Source organism: Trachymyrmex septentrionalis, unplaced genomic scaffold (genome assembly GCF_001594115.1).
Source record: "Trachymyrmex septentrionalis isolate Tsep2-gDNA-1 unplaced genomic scaffold, Tsep1.0 scaffold32, whole genome shotgun sequence".
Lineage (NCBI taxonomy): Eukaryota > Metazoa > Arthropoda > Insecta > Hymenoptera > Formicidae > Trachymyrmex > Trachymyrmex septentrionalis.
The window spans coordinates 3,796,243-3,811,793 of NW_017305485.1; the positions used below are offsets into that span (position 1 = coordinate 3,796,243).

At 33.7% G+C, this 15,551-nt stretch overlaps 2 protein-coding genes across 6 annotated transcripts in view; both read right to left on the bottom strand.

Moving 5' to 3' along the window:
- The window catches only part of LOC108750042, a 38,768-nt gene that overhangs the window by 21,046 nt on the left and 2,171 nt on the right, over positions 1-15,551 (bottom strand). The window lies entirely within an intron of this gene.
- LOC108750040 overlaps positions 1-15,551 on the bottom strand; it is a 46,869-nt gene that overhangs the window by 18,116 nt on the left and 13,202 nt on the right. For 2 of the 5 annotated variants that reach the window (XM_018489232.1, XM_018489226.1), the window contains exon 8: positions 10,117-10,375. The exons of 1 other annotated variant lie outside the window; for it this stretch is intronic. The gene's annotated coding sequence lies outside the window, so the exon portion shown is untranslated. Of the gene's footprint in view, positions 1-9,778; positions 9,851-10,116; positions 10,376-15,551 lie in introns of those variants that run through there. 2 more of the 5 variants (XM_018489230.1, XM_018489228.1) reach the window with 2 other exon arrangements.

Here is a 15,551-nt window from a genome sequence, read left to right on the forward strand (position 1 = left end):
ATGACAAATGTAGTTTCTCTAAGTGCTCGTCCGCCATTTCTCAGCCACGTATTAATTCAGCTGCGGGCTTCCGGTAAGAATATCGGCGTGAACGAGTTATAACAAATTATCTTTCGTCCCGCAGAATAGATATTTTAGAAAATAAGTGACGCTCAGCGGTACTGATAAATGTTTCGTACATCGTTTAAAGTTGCATATCGATCTTCATTATCAGTGCGTGTCAATTTTTGAAAAAAATAAAACTGAAAGTGCATTTAGTAATCGCACGGTATCGACATCAGGATATTTGTCAGGAATTAACTTTTGCAAAATAATAATATTCGTTACAATAAATTTTAGAAACATAATTTAAAAGTTTTTAAACAAAGCTAAAATTATGTAAATATTATATTTACGTAATAGTAGAAAATCTTATTATTAATATGCTAATGTATAATTTCTAGTATACATATGCAATGAACTGTATATTAAAATGTTTGATGTCAAAAGATAAAGTTATTTGAGAAACTCCATTTTGTAGTTATATTGTACATCCTTTGTGCTATTTCAGTCATAAATTCACTATAATTTCTCAGCAGTCCTCAGCCCGGCTTTTGTGAGTCTGTTTCATCCTTTCTAAATGAAGATGTTGAAAGAACATGACTTCCTTCTGACTTTATAACCCGGTGATCGCACGTAGCATCATGTGAATTAAGATTTCGTGGATTGCGCGGTACGTGGCTCGTTAGATCATTAAGTTATCCAAGGACAAAGTCGTCGAGGACGAGTATCATCGAGGTCACGAGTCATCCCGCTCGATCCTTGATTCGTCACATCGTCTTTTTTTCTTCTTATACGGTCAAGCCGAGATCTTTTCATTCTTCTTCAAGATTAAACTAATCTTTGAATCGAATTATTAGATTGTTGCACATAAATGAATTTGAAATGTCAGAATTTTGTAGATCTTCATAAAGCGAGCGTTTTTCAAGTATTAAAATATATATACACCAAAAATATTAAGCACCTTATTAACTATTATTTAAAGTTTTAGCTTAAAAATTGATTTATAGCGTTTCCTAAAAAATAAATTATTCTTTGTTTCAGAACTCTTGAAATTATTATATATGATGCCAGTAATCAATAGATAACAGGTATAACAGAATTTTAGATATAAATAAAAAAAAATGATAGTTAAAATTAATTTCGTAAACGAAAGTTCTTAAAGGAAGAAATTCGAATAACATTTCACTTTCTCGGCATAGATTAATGTTGTAGGAATAAATGATATGTTATGATGTATAAAAGTAAATGTAAATAACTAATAATAAATATAAATTTATAACATAAAGAAAGAGCTATACTAATATAAAAAAATTAACATTATTAAATGCAATCTTCTTATTTCTATTACAATTTTTCTTTTACTTTCAAAATTCATATTTTCTTCTACTACTCGTAAACCTACAAGACATAACTGCATTTCACATATTTCAGTGGAAATGCATTTGATTCTCTTCAAAAGAATCTAAGAAGCTAATACCGACATTTCACGCGCAAATCAATAAAAAGTTCTACGGTCTTCCTTGTCGAGTTCTGCTTCGAGTGACATCTGCATTTCGCGAATACTGTAGTCCTTTATGCCAGTCAGCAACTAGGATCGCCATTATGCGAATCGATGAATTCGGACGCTTTCATGAATTTTATTACGATCAGAAGGCATTTATTAACACGTGGCTGAGCAACGACGAGACGTGCATAACTTTTAATGATAGTCCTACGGCGACTTTATTCGCGTCCTTTCTCTCGTCCCCTTCGCAAGCTCTTCGTCGCCGAGGTGATACGAATTTAATTGTGTCTAATGAAAATTTAATGCCGTTGGAAATTCCTACCGTACCGTTTCTCCATATATTTAACGGGCTTGGGATTCGTCCGTGATGGCACTCAAGGAAAAGCATGCAATTTATGTGAAAAACGTGCTCTTGACTGGATATATATAGTTATACTGTTCCACTTGTAAATAAAAGCCATAAAATAAATTTGAAATCTAAACATCTGTCTTTACGCGATAAACGATATACAGTAGAACTTCATTTATTTGAATTTATCAGAGTTCTGTTATAAGACAGTTCTAATAACCAAATGGTTCAGATAATAGAAGTTCATTAACTCTCCTCTCTACTTATTAATTCCGACAATGATAGAAGCTGACGTTCACAAAACTGGAGTCGAGCTCATATTATCCGAATTACAGTTCAGATAATAATGAGTTCAGATTTTCATTTGGAATTGAGCATGAAAAGCTCGTAAATGGAATGCAGATAAACGGATTTTGTAGATACTGAATCTATACGAAAATATTTGATTGATTCATTCAGTTTATGTAAAATAATAAGCAATAATAAAACGAGCTATTATATTTCGATAAGAAAAGTCATCATCAAGATATATAAGGTGAGTAATAAGAGAAAATAATCGATACAAATTTATGCTTAATAATAAATATCAAAAAGAATAACAAGATATTCGATTTTAACAGAGCCGTAACGACATAATAAATGACGCATAAAACGACTTCCACTTCGCAGAGGTATCGTTAATCTCGTCGAATATTAGCCGCAACGCGCATGGCGACCAAGTGGAGGCAGCCGCGCGGTAGTTCAATGTACTCGGGGCGAGATTAATTGAAAGTAAAGACAAACACCTCGGTCGCTTCACAACGATATTGTTCCGAGGAAAGCTGGTGGTGGAAACAACAGTTGACGCTTACTTTCGTGAAGGAAGTCGTTTGTGGCCGGAGGAATCGGACCTTGGAGAGAACTCACCTTAGAGAGCAGCAGACGAGGCTTTAAAGTGACTCAAAGAGTGTAACATGCAACGCCAAGAGGAAGATCGAAGAGGAGGACAGAAAAGAGAAGAGGAAGAGAAGAGAGAGAGAGAGAGAGAGAGAGAGAGAGAGAGAGAGAGAGAGAGAGAGATATGAGTCGTCTTGCGTCTCTACGTGGTACCGTTCGACCATCGTCCACCGACCACGAGCCAACCAGCTATCGCTTCATGGAATTCATCTTAACGATCATCAACCTCTCATATCCTGCACTCTAAAAAATATCGGTGTGGATTTAAAACACCGGAAGTTTTAAATCACATCATGAAGGTGTTGATATAAATACCAGGGGTGTTAAGTTCGCACCGACTATTAATATTAACACCGACGTGGTAAAAATTAAATAGATACTAAAACTGCTAAAATTAAATTAGATACTACGCGTCTGGTGTTAAATCTATACTGGTATTTTTTTAGAGTGTAATTTCGATCGTCTGTGAAGTCTCGATTTCCTACGAATAGGCTCGTTCTATTTCGTGAGAAAAAATTAATATGGATCCAAAGTTACGATTTTCAGTTACGTTTTTTATTAACGAATTAATTCTAATACATCGATTCGTGCAAGAATAATTAGAGAATTGTGCAAGAATAATTGTCGCGTGTATATATAAACACTTGTCTTCCTCGTCTGAAAAAGACAGGTGCCTTCAGTGAATTTGCTTTCCGCCATGTCACAAGCAACCGTTTCCCATGTTAACGAACTGTCGCAAAGTTCTGGTTGGCTGGGCCAGTGAATTATAATGAATCTATCGAGCTACATCATAGTGTGCAATTTCACCTTGATTTGAACAAACGACACATTAGCGAGTACAACGCGATCGCCCGACAATTTCAGAAAATTCTATAACATTACAAACCATTTGAGTAAATACAAACCGCATATTTTTAAATTATAGAAGATTCTTTTTTAAGTTAATACAAATTTCTGAAATTTACGTACACTCTAAAAAGTGTCAGATTTAACGTCATGCAATATCTACATATATAATGTTCACCATGTTGATGTTAATATTAACACCAACATGGTGTAGATTTATAATCCTTATTTAAATTCCTGAATTCCTTAATTTATATTCCTGATTTAAATCCACATCATAACAACGTCATAATGTGGATTTAAAATCCATGTTGTTAATTAACATTAAAATAATGAGAATTATATAAATACCGCATGGTATAAAATCGACATCAATATTTAATGTACTAATTTTGAATAATATTAACACATTTTTGCTCTCTTTATATTGCTATAACATTAACTAACAATTTACTCAACCACGATATGAGTATTGTCAATTAATAAGTAACTTGTTTTTATACAATTCGTATGTAATAGTGCTTTGTCGTCGCGATCTTCGTTAAATTAATGTGCGCGTGAACACAATTTTGATCTCATCAAGGTAAGCAAGTTCGCGATGACCGTTTACGGCGTATGGCACTGTAATTTTGCGCGTGGCCTGATAACATGTGCAAAAACTGCAAAACGAAGTATATTAACTGGTTAGTTATCGCACGAACAAGTATTATGCACGAGCGTACACGTGACTCTATTCATTACGTGATTATTAGGTCAAATCAAGTAATAACGAGTATAAATATTATAGACACATTTCTATTAGGTCTGACGAGAACTTTCACCGTTACATGGAATATATACATTTCGATGATAAATTTCATGCGGTTCATGATTATTTCTCTATAAAATCTCTTACAGAAAAATAATAAAAAATATTCCAAAAAATAATAATTCCAAAAAATTCATTTCCATAAAATATCTGCGTAAAACACAGGACTCGAAATTGGAGGGCGGTAGACGCTGACGTGATCGATGAGACAAAAATTGGACGATACATATACAGGGTGTTCTAATAGATAAACTAAGAAAAAATGTACTAAGTTTTAATATTTATTTAAATAACACCATCTAAACATTTACTTGTAATAAATAAATATTTACTCGATGAAAAAGGTAATAATTAAATTAAATTGATAGCTCCTGAATCGAACAAATATATTTTTATATTTTGTAAATATTTAGCTAGTAGTACTTAAACGAAAATCGATTATTGGAATTCAGTACATTTTTTTCAGTGTAGAATCAAGATTTCCAAGCAGCTTTCGTGTCATAAAAAAGTATCGAAAGAAAAGTTAAGTAAAGGCTTGAAATTATTCACAAACACAAACTTTCACTATTTCTTATTTCGAATAAACTTTGCTTAAACAAAATTCCAATTTAATCTTGATTCTCAAAAGAATATATCAGCTCCTAAACAAAAGAATATATCAAATGATGAGAAGCCTCGATATGTTTGTCACGTAGAATTGCGATCGTGAAAATCGAAGATTCCGTGCATCGGTGATTAATGATTCAACGCGGGAGGAAGCGGGACACCCTGTATCCGCGCGTCCCTTTTCTCTCGGCGTTGGATACTGCATACTGGATGCTGCGCGGACCGTTATGCAACCTGCGGCGCGCAAACAGCGAGCGGGCGGTCGTTCGGTCCTTGCTCGCCGAGAGCCGAGATTCCCGTTGGCCTGTCCCCGTGTCATCTTGCACGCTGTAGGAGCATCCCGGCGACAACGGCAAAGCTACAAAGTCGAACCGTCCGCGACTGTCGACACGGATACGCACGTGTCGGATGCTGCGAGAACACGAGCTTTTATCTCGGACGCAAGCGAGTTAAAGGGATCCTGAAGTCGTTTGTTTTTTTTTTTGTTTTTTTTTTACCAATTATTTATCAAACAAGTATTTTTCTAACTGCTTTTATAGATTTAGAAATCCTTTTCCACAATAAATGGAAGTGTAGTCCAAAATTGGTTGGCTTTATGCAAAACCAAAAAAACTCTGTTATTTAAATAAAAAAAAATTTAATCGCGGTTTAATTTACTTCTTATGTTTTTTAATCCCTGGAATAAAACAAGGATAAAAAGTCATCACAAAATTAAAGTTAAACTACATTAATAGAAGTGGACGTTGGAGAAAAATAAGATTATCGCGCTTTTCTTAAGAAGGTGAGATAAATAAAAAAAAACATGTTTCAAGACATTATACACATAATTATTTATAATCTCTTTTACTTCTCTCTCTCTCTCTCTCTTCTCTCATTCAACCTCTTCTGAGATGAAAATAACATCTGCAAAAATTAATTCTTCCGCGACCTCGAACTTTTCATTTCTGTTTGATCCAAGTACCTCAAGTGCATCAACGCACATTTAATGTAATCTCGGCGGAATAATTGCACGTAATGCGTCTGCTAGCGCGACGCGGATTGCGTAACATAATCAAAAGATAATAACGGAGATAATCGCAATCCGGTTGTACGAATAAAATTTCATAACTTTATCGTCCAGCGCACTTCTCTCTGCTCAGGTCTTATAACGGGTTGCGCCGCGAGATACAGCAGCTATAAAATTTGTAAACACGCCGGCATCACGAAATCGTTAAAAGCACATCGGTGTCGGCATGAACGAGGGGGAGGAGGGGGGGGGGAATAGTAACCGATCCTATCCATTGGTTTACTGTTATTGCAATAAATGCTGCGCTGGGACATGACCGAGAATCATCATTTTCCTTAAACTTTCCGAACTGCAGAATAGCAAAATTGTGAACGGTTTGTATAGATTTCTATGAACATTATTCTTCCTAGAACTCTTTCCTAGAACAAAGCAAGATAAGTAACATATTTTCATAATTAATTTTTTTATTATAATAATTTATCGTTATCTTATGCTGTAATTCTTTTTACATCATCTTTGTCAGAGATTTATTGTATCCGCATACAAAAAAACATTCATAAATTTATACGAATTATAATAGCATCTTAAAATAACAGCCACGCACATATATTTGTTTGCTTATCCTACGCGTAGTGAATATTGATTTAAAACAAAAAATTGAATAACATTTTATAATTTTTCTTTCTGACATAATTTTTTTCAAATTATTTGGAACTACAATACTTTTCCTCCTAACAATAAGATGCAAAATAATTCATCCATTCGTCAAGTAATATCAATCTAGTACAGTAAAAAATGTACGCATTGGTACATTTAAAACTTGTAATGCCTACTAATAGTTAACTTAAGAATGTTTTAGCTATGCATTATCAGCTGTAAAAGTATCAGTCAAACAATCAACAACAGACAAAATTTAAAAAATAACGGTTCATGCGATTTTTAATAGCTTGTTTTTATTTTACGCACGATCGCGAGCGAGTCGCTTTTCCGTCATCAGCCTGTTTAACATGCTTACACCAAGAACGAGAGAGCTTTTGATGCTAGATATATCGTTCCCGATACAACTGTACACATTGGACTGCGCTCGAACGTCGGCGCGAGTATTACGACATGACGCCGGGTTACCCAAGATGCGCGACGTGTCCGGTAGTTTCTCCCAGTTCCACTGGCTGAACAACCAAAGAGAGTATCCGTGAATACATTCCCACAGGTATACGAGTATATACACTCATTTCGATAACCGGCCGCTCGTCACGGATTCGCACTCGACTTTTCGACCAGACTTTTCGAGAAAACGACAGGTGAAAAAAGCACCTCTTGCTCTCGAAAATTTTTAGAGTGAATTGTCACTTTTGAAGAAAAATTTCATTCTTAACGATTAAAAAATTGCAAATTGTACATTATTATATATGATATCATATAACGTATAACATTAGTTACAAATTAAGTACAATAATACCTGTCAGATTTTTTAAATTAATCGTCTTGTACAATAAATGCGTTTTCGTTCTTTTTTAATTAAACCCAAACAACTGAGAAAAAGAACGAAAAAAAAAAAGAAAAAAAAAGACTGAATTTATTACATAAATTCATTCATATCGTTGGATCATCCACAAATAAAAACAACTCACAAAATTTAATGGCATTCAAGATCTATAAATTGAAACGAATATTTATTTAAACTAATGATAGCTCGGTTAGCTATTTCGTCGCTTTTATCCGGTTTTTTTCCTCATTATAAATTCCAAGCAGCATGCTTCGCGCGTCGAGTCTCATCGCGAATTTTTCTCGACGCTAATTACCATTAATTATCGCTATTCATTGTCCAGGTATTCCTCCCCGTCCCACGTGGTCTACCCTCGACCAACCGATCGCCGTGACATTTATATACCGATAGACGATCCACTTCGTTCGTGACGTGGAGGCCCAATCATCCGTCCGTGATCCCCCGGTTCTTCGCACCAACGTCGGTTCCTTCGTTCCTCTTTCTCTCTTTTTCCTGTCAATCTTTTCTCGCTCGACGCGTGTGCCTCTCGCTTTCGCACTGGATCACCTTGGTCCATGGGCCAGCACGCCACCCTCCCACCCCTTTACCCTAACTACTGCCTACACGATCGAATCTCGCATAAAACTGACGGTAAATGCAACCGCGAGACCGAAACCTCAACGGGATAGAAACTCGAGTTGCATGTATCGTGATGTACAAATTGCGACTTTGTATTTCTCGCAGTCACGGAATAAAATAACGTATGTATGTATTTATGCAATGCACTAACGATATCTTATCATCTAGATATAAATATCTACGATAAGAATGAATTGAGTCTGAAAAAATAAATTTGAGAATGACAGATAGTTTAAAGGAAGACAGAATAGAATATAATGGTTATAATGCATTCTAAAAGATACCAGTGTGAATTCAACATACTGATATGATATCTATATAATTTTCATTGTATTAATATTGATGGATTTAAAATTCCTGGTATTTGTATATCAACACCATCTCGATGTGGTGATAAAGTGTGCAAAATTCGATTAAGATAACGATTGTGCGAGATTAAGAATTATGGAAACTATGCAATAGTGCGTAATTAGCTGGAGAAAAGCTGGAATGCAATTTACACTTAGAATGAAATTATCGAACGACGAAATTCGGATTTCTTCCGGGAACTTCGTTCTGCCTTTCGCATTCAGCACGTTCATTTCCTTTCATCTCTCGCACGGGAAGTAGAAGTAACGAATGCACTCATTACGTGTAATAATTTATGTCCTTTTGACATAGAGTTATGATCACATATGCTGGGATGCGTCCATAATTTTAAAATCCTTACGTCGTGCGACGTTTACTTTCGTTTACGCCATTTATGAAAACATTACACCGATTTCGTTAAGAAAAACAAATAAGAAGCTTGTTGTGAAGCTGAGATAATTCTTTTTTATTGAAAATTTAGGAAGTTTTAGATTGTCGTTGATTTATACTTTTTTCTAATTTTTAATACACATTAAGTATTTTGATAATAATAATTAAAAAATTTTACTGAAACAAAAATTTCGAAACACTTGAGTTACATTACACTAGAAAAACGTAAAATTTATCAAACTATCTTATTTTCGATGGAAAGAAACTAATTCAAGTAATACTCGCGATTGTAGAAGATTTAAAGCGTACTATATATATATAAAAAAAAAATCAAAATTTTCCGAATAAATCTCATTACATCTTCGTATCTCGAAAATAATGTCATCTGTCTCTATTAAATTAACTCGTTAATATCTCAATTAATTATATTCCTGATTAATTAGGTATTTGCATTGTCTCTGAATCTCCAATTAATCGCATCCGCAATTAGGACTTCCATAAAATTTTCAACGATAAAGAATCATCAGGGAATCTATAATCGGGAGAAAGTGCGAGACTTCCGATGCGCTTCGATGTGCACTCCATGTTGCAGCTCGCGGTGCACAAAGAAGAAACAAACGGTTAAGGAACAAACGACGCTCCCATGAGCTGCAGCCGCAGCTTCGTCTTGGCGTCATCGACCATCGTGATCCCTGTTTAGTCATTCTCAGTTATGGCTGTCGCTTATTCCAGCTCCTTCTTCCTTTTCCTTGCCTTCTGCCGTTCTTTCGTGCCTACCTTCTCTCTTGCTCTCTTTCTTTCTCTTTCTCGGCGCTCTTTTTCCTTGCGGCTCGACAACTAAAACGCGAGGCTTCGATAAATGTCACTTTCGCAAATTCGAATGCCAATTCCTGAAGCAGAAGATTTTTCTCAAAAATTTATTTTTAAAAGACTTTTGTGAATCGAGCTTATTTTAAGAATTTAACAATTTAAAAACTGACTGTATAATATTAATTGTAAGAAAAATATTATCTAGCATTAAAATAAAGTATGCTAATAATTTTATAACATTCTATTGAATTTCTTCTTACCTACTATCTATCTTCTTACCTTCTATCCTACAATTAGAATTCAATGTTACGTATAAAGAAAAAAGGAAATTCCTAATGATGCCAGTAATAGACGATTGTTTCAATGGCGAATCGGAGGAAACAGAAAACGTAGGGAATTCCGTTTCTGTCGACGAGCCATGTATTTTTAGGCGGACTCTTCACCGAAGTAGAAAGGGCTGTACCGAGTCCGACGGAAAAACAAAACGATTTCGCCGTTCGCTTCCAGCGAACGTTTCAGCTGTCCCGTTCGCTTGTATTTCAGACCAAGATTTAAGCCGTTCCAGTCGCAACATTCTGTCTGAGCTGCATTAGCAGTAACAGCGTCTTCGTGATTTTGATCGTTGCGTTAGCAATTCGAGAGACAGGAAGAAGGAGATAGATTTCAATTTTCATTAATTCTTAATGTGTTCAAAGTGTATTCGCGTTCAGACGGGTATTGCAAATTAAAAGTTCGATATTGAGTTGGGAATATTGCAATAAAATCCTGCAGAACAAAAAGAATATTGTTTTATGAAAGAGTGAAAATGTATAATGCCTTCCACATATATAAAATAAAACAAAATGTGGAAGACTTGAGCCGTTTAAACGAATATTAAAAGAATATATTTATTTAATGTTACTTAGAGATTGTAAAATTTAGATTATTTAAGATTTATTTGTGTCTTAAATAGCTGAGAAAATTAATAGTCATACAATCATGTATTCACTCATTAAATTACAAAACGAAAAGTTAAAGACGATTAATTATTACTTTTAAATACTAAGTAATAATTCTATAATAAATGTAATGACCAGTCAAGATGCATGTTTAAAAAGTGTCGTAAAAACATCATAAAGACATCTTTAAGACACACATGTCTAAAAAAATATATAAAAGACATCATAAAAATGTCTTCTATAGACATGCATGTGTCTGGCATCTTTTTTATAAGATTCAGTGACAATTACATAAACATTATCGCTCATTTGCTACATCAACGGTGCAACTCAAGAAACAAAGTTCCAGAAAATGAATTTCAATGTTTGAAATCATTAAAATTTTATAATATAATTTTAGAAATTTAGGTGTAATAACCGATTGTATACTAAAAAAAAATGTATCAAATTTTATTAAATATTTGATTGAATAATACTAACGAAATATTTACTTTACAGTAAATAAATATTTATTTAAAATAAAAAAATTATGCTTAAACAAATATACATTTACATTTAGTAAATATTTCGTTAGTATTACATTCAGATAAATATTTAAAATTCAGTAAATTCTTTTTCAGCAGAGGATTGAAAGTATGTTCTTTTAAAATATGGTTTTTTTTCTTTAAGTTTTAATTTTTCCTACAAGCCACTGACTGTAGATGAGCGTTTTATATTGCTAATTAGAGAACAGATTACGAAGATTGGTGTATTGAATCATCAACCAATGTATTGATCGAGTTTCGAATGGCATGAGATCGTTTGCACTGAATGGTTGCGATCTCCGGAGATTCATTAATTTCGTCAATGATATTATACGCACCCCTATGGACGCACCCCATACAAAATACGACCATGACTCACTATTTCGATCGCGCTAATATCCGGCTGGCTTCGATGAAGGGAAGCCACATTTGTGAAAATGTAGCAAACGATATTGCTTCGCAGTTGCAAAAGATTCAGGAAAAACTCGTTTGCATCAAGGCCATAAAGTGACGAATAGTTACTTTTAATAGAGACACTTCATAGAGAGATAGAAAGATAGTGGACAAAAATACAGACCTTTCTGTAAATCGCGATTTGTTAAAATATTTCCCATTTTATAATTTCTCTCCCAAATTTTTTATTCTTTTTCAACTAATTTTCAAATATTCTACATATAATTAAATTGCACATTTATGAGAGAGAGAGAGAGAGAGAGAGAGAGAGAGAGAGAGAGAGAGAACATATTTAAGATCTTGTTTTAAAAAAAATTCAGGCTTCTATCTTTACCTGCGATATCTTTTTCTCTTTCACACAGAAAATACTTCTGCTGAAGTATTTAAAAATTTAGCTAAGTACAGATCTGAAAATAATTTTATTGAATTATCAAAATATATTATACAGGACGCATTTTTAGAATATCAAAATTTTTTTCAGTGTTGCTCATCATGCTTGAATTTTTACATAGTTATTTTAATAGTCCAATAAAATTATTTTCAGATACCTAGCTAAATTTTTAGATACTGCAGCGAAATCGTCCTTCTCATGCACGACTGAGAACACAACGCTCTTTGTTTCTGCGACCGATTCCGTGCGTGAAAAAAAAAGGAGAGCAGAAAGGAGGTAGAAGGACGAGCGTAGGAAGACAATGGATCCTCGAGACATCGGATAGGCGTTTCTACAGTGAAAAAAAATAATGTTTTAACAGCATTATTTTAATTGAAAATAATCTTGATTTATATAACAATAATATTAATAAAACAAATAAAATTTTATTAAAACAAGAGCGTAAGTATTTGTTTCATTAATGGTGTCATTGAATTAACAAAATTATTTTCAATTAAGATAATGCTGTTGCTACATCATTTCTTTCAGTATATTCAAGGCTCTGTTTCGCGATGTGACAGAAACGCGAAGATAAGACGATACGATTCTTCTCTGCGAGGATTTTTCCCAATGGCAAAACGAGAGGCACAATATATCGTAATAACTCATTGATTGCGAAGAAGATATAGTCACGTGGACGAGATGATGTTCTGAGAAAATTATGCAAGTTCGCGATGGCGTCATTTATTAAAGGAATATCGATTTAAATCGTATCTTTTAAATTTTTTTAAACTATTTACTTTACTAAATAAATTTTTATCGCAGAAGTACTTAGAATTACAAAGACACGAATATTATTTCTAATTTGATGATATTATACAAAAATTAATGTACAATATTTTCATATCTTGAAATTAATGTGTACTCGTTAATCTTAATAAGATTTTCTGAAGCAGGTATTTTATTCATGCAATGCTATATTTTTTTATTTTAATTAATTTATATATGCTTTAAAAATAAAAGAACTACATCCATAAAAATATAAATAATGATATAAGGTGACATAATTTCATATTTTTTAGGAAAAAATAGTTTTGAATATACGTGGGCGCTTGTATGCACCTACATAATATAACCGAGCGGCGTATTTCCTCAATTTCATTCAGGAACACGTTTATAAATACATCGCACGCGTCGATCGATTGAATCTTGCAACGAAGGGTCGAGGATGCGACGCAAATAAAAACGCTTTTTCTCTTCTATACGACAACCCTATGTAAAGTATCTCCAGGGTGAGTTTGTTGAAGGTCAAGGAGTTACCGAACGATCGATCGTCGCGAGGGACAAAGAGGCGTCTTGATAATTAACGCGATATCGCAAGGCATAATACAGCTAATAATACGCGGCTGAATTTTATCTCTGACCCAACCGCGCAACCTTTCGCGAAAGGGCATTCATTATTACGGGGTGAATGAATCTGGCTAGTTATGACACTCGATAAAAATGATTACTGCGTCGCATTTTGCTTTTTTAAAGTGCCACGTGCTTCAGAAACTTCGAAGAAATAAAAATAATCTCGCGTATGGAGCAATTAATTTTCTGTGCAAACGCATTGGATGTACAGAGTCCAGGGAACGAATTTGTTGCAACTAGTTTCATTCACGATTATCGTACACATAAATGTTAATTTAATGTTATCTACACTGAGAAAAATGTTTTGATTTTTTGTTCCAACAAAACGAATTCAGTTCAATAAATTAAATTTTTGATTATTATAATTTAATTTCTGATTATGTCGACCAGAGTATTTAATTATACGAGTAAGTGTCCAATTCATACCTTTCTGGTTGAATTTATCAGAATTACAATTAATGCAATGAGATTTTTTCCAGTACATACATTATATAGTTCGGTTACGATAATAAGCTACAACAGAAAATGTTTTAATAATAAATAATTTGCTGTTAAAATGATAAAAATTTACACTAAATCCCCAATCATTACTTTTTAATTGATGATAATGTTCGATTAATTAATTAAAATATTAGCTTTTAATTAATGATAACATTAAATTAATATGATTCCTTATCCCCAATTAAAGTTGGCGTTACATTACTACCATCTAATTGTGTTGAACAGAAATTGAGTTAAGCGTAATTAACGTTGATTAACATTGATCCTTCAGTGAAAGGCAACAATTCGGACAACCTTTTTTGGCCTTCTCCGAGCAAATTAATGCACAACAGGCAAACAATGAGGGTAGAGATCGGTCGAGCATGTACTTTTTTAGGTCAAAGGTCACACGCGAGTGAACCTAACGGTGACAACCAGGAATTACACACTGCGTACTTATAACCATTAAAGATCTCTCAAAAATAGATCTTTTTAGAAAAAAAAACTGTAAGTTTTGAATATCTAAAAAAAACGAAATAGAAAGCAACATTTTTATCTATAAAATTAAAATAGATCAATTAATTAAATTATATAATTCGTAAAATTTCAAAATATTTTAATATTTAGAATATTCAGTTAAATTTTATGATGTGTTATTTGTCATCAATTATTCGAATAAAATAAATACGTGGAATTCTGTAATTGTCTCACTGAGAAAAATTATAAAAAAATGGATACATCAGAAAATTCTGATTTTATCAATCCTCAACTAGAATTTAATAGATTTAGTAAATTTAACTAGAAAGTTCTGATTCGTCTAATTAATCCAACTAGACATTTTTCTTAATACTGTAATTATATATGCAGAATGTGTACGAAATTCAGTTTCAGACATTGAGTTTCGATTTCAAACTACGATTCCTGCGTTCTTCAGGATTCGCGGAGAAAGGCCTCGCATTAGGGTCGCCTCTGTAGAAACGGATATTAGAAAACGGTTCTATACAGCACGATCTGAAACCTCTGCATGATCGACGTCACGTCGACCTCGGAGCGGCTGACAAATCACGTGCATCGATAACGCGGTATGTCTCGCGAGCACCATCAGCCTCGATTCTCTCATCCAAGGATAAATATCCTTGAGACCTCGAGAGACAATCGCCAACAGTGCGACTGTCGCAGCTCAATCGAGAGTGCTCCGATTTTGTGAACCTACAAACTCGCCCACCGCGAGTCACGCTTTCGCTTAAAATTTACACCCACGCAAAAACAAAAACTAACAGATCGGAAACTGATATTAAAATTTCTACACGCTCATTTAAAGGCTATAAACGCGAGAGTAATTTTCATGGTTTCATTATTTAAAACTAAAATACCTATCCATTCAACTGAATTGACATAGTCAGTTAAGTATATAACATCAGTCTGGTAATCGAGAAAGTTTCGTAATAATAAAAATGACATTGTCATTTAATTTAAAAGATTTTTATAAATACAATTTTATTTAAATTATAAAATAATTATAAGAATTCGGCAATGTGGCTTTGAGCTCTCTCTCTCTCTCTCTCTCTCTCTCTCTCTCTCTCTCTCTCTCTCTCTCTCTCTG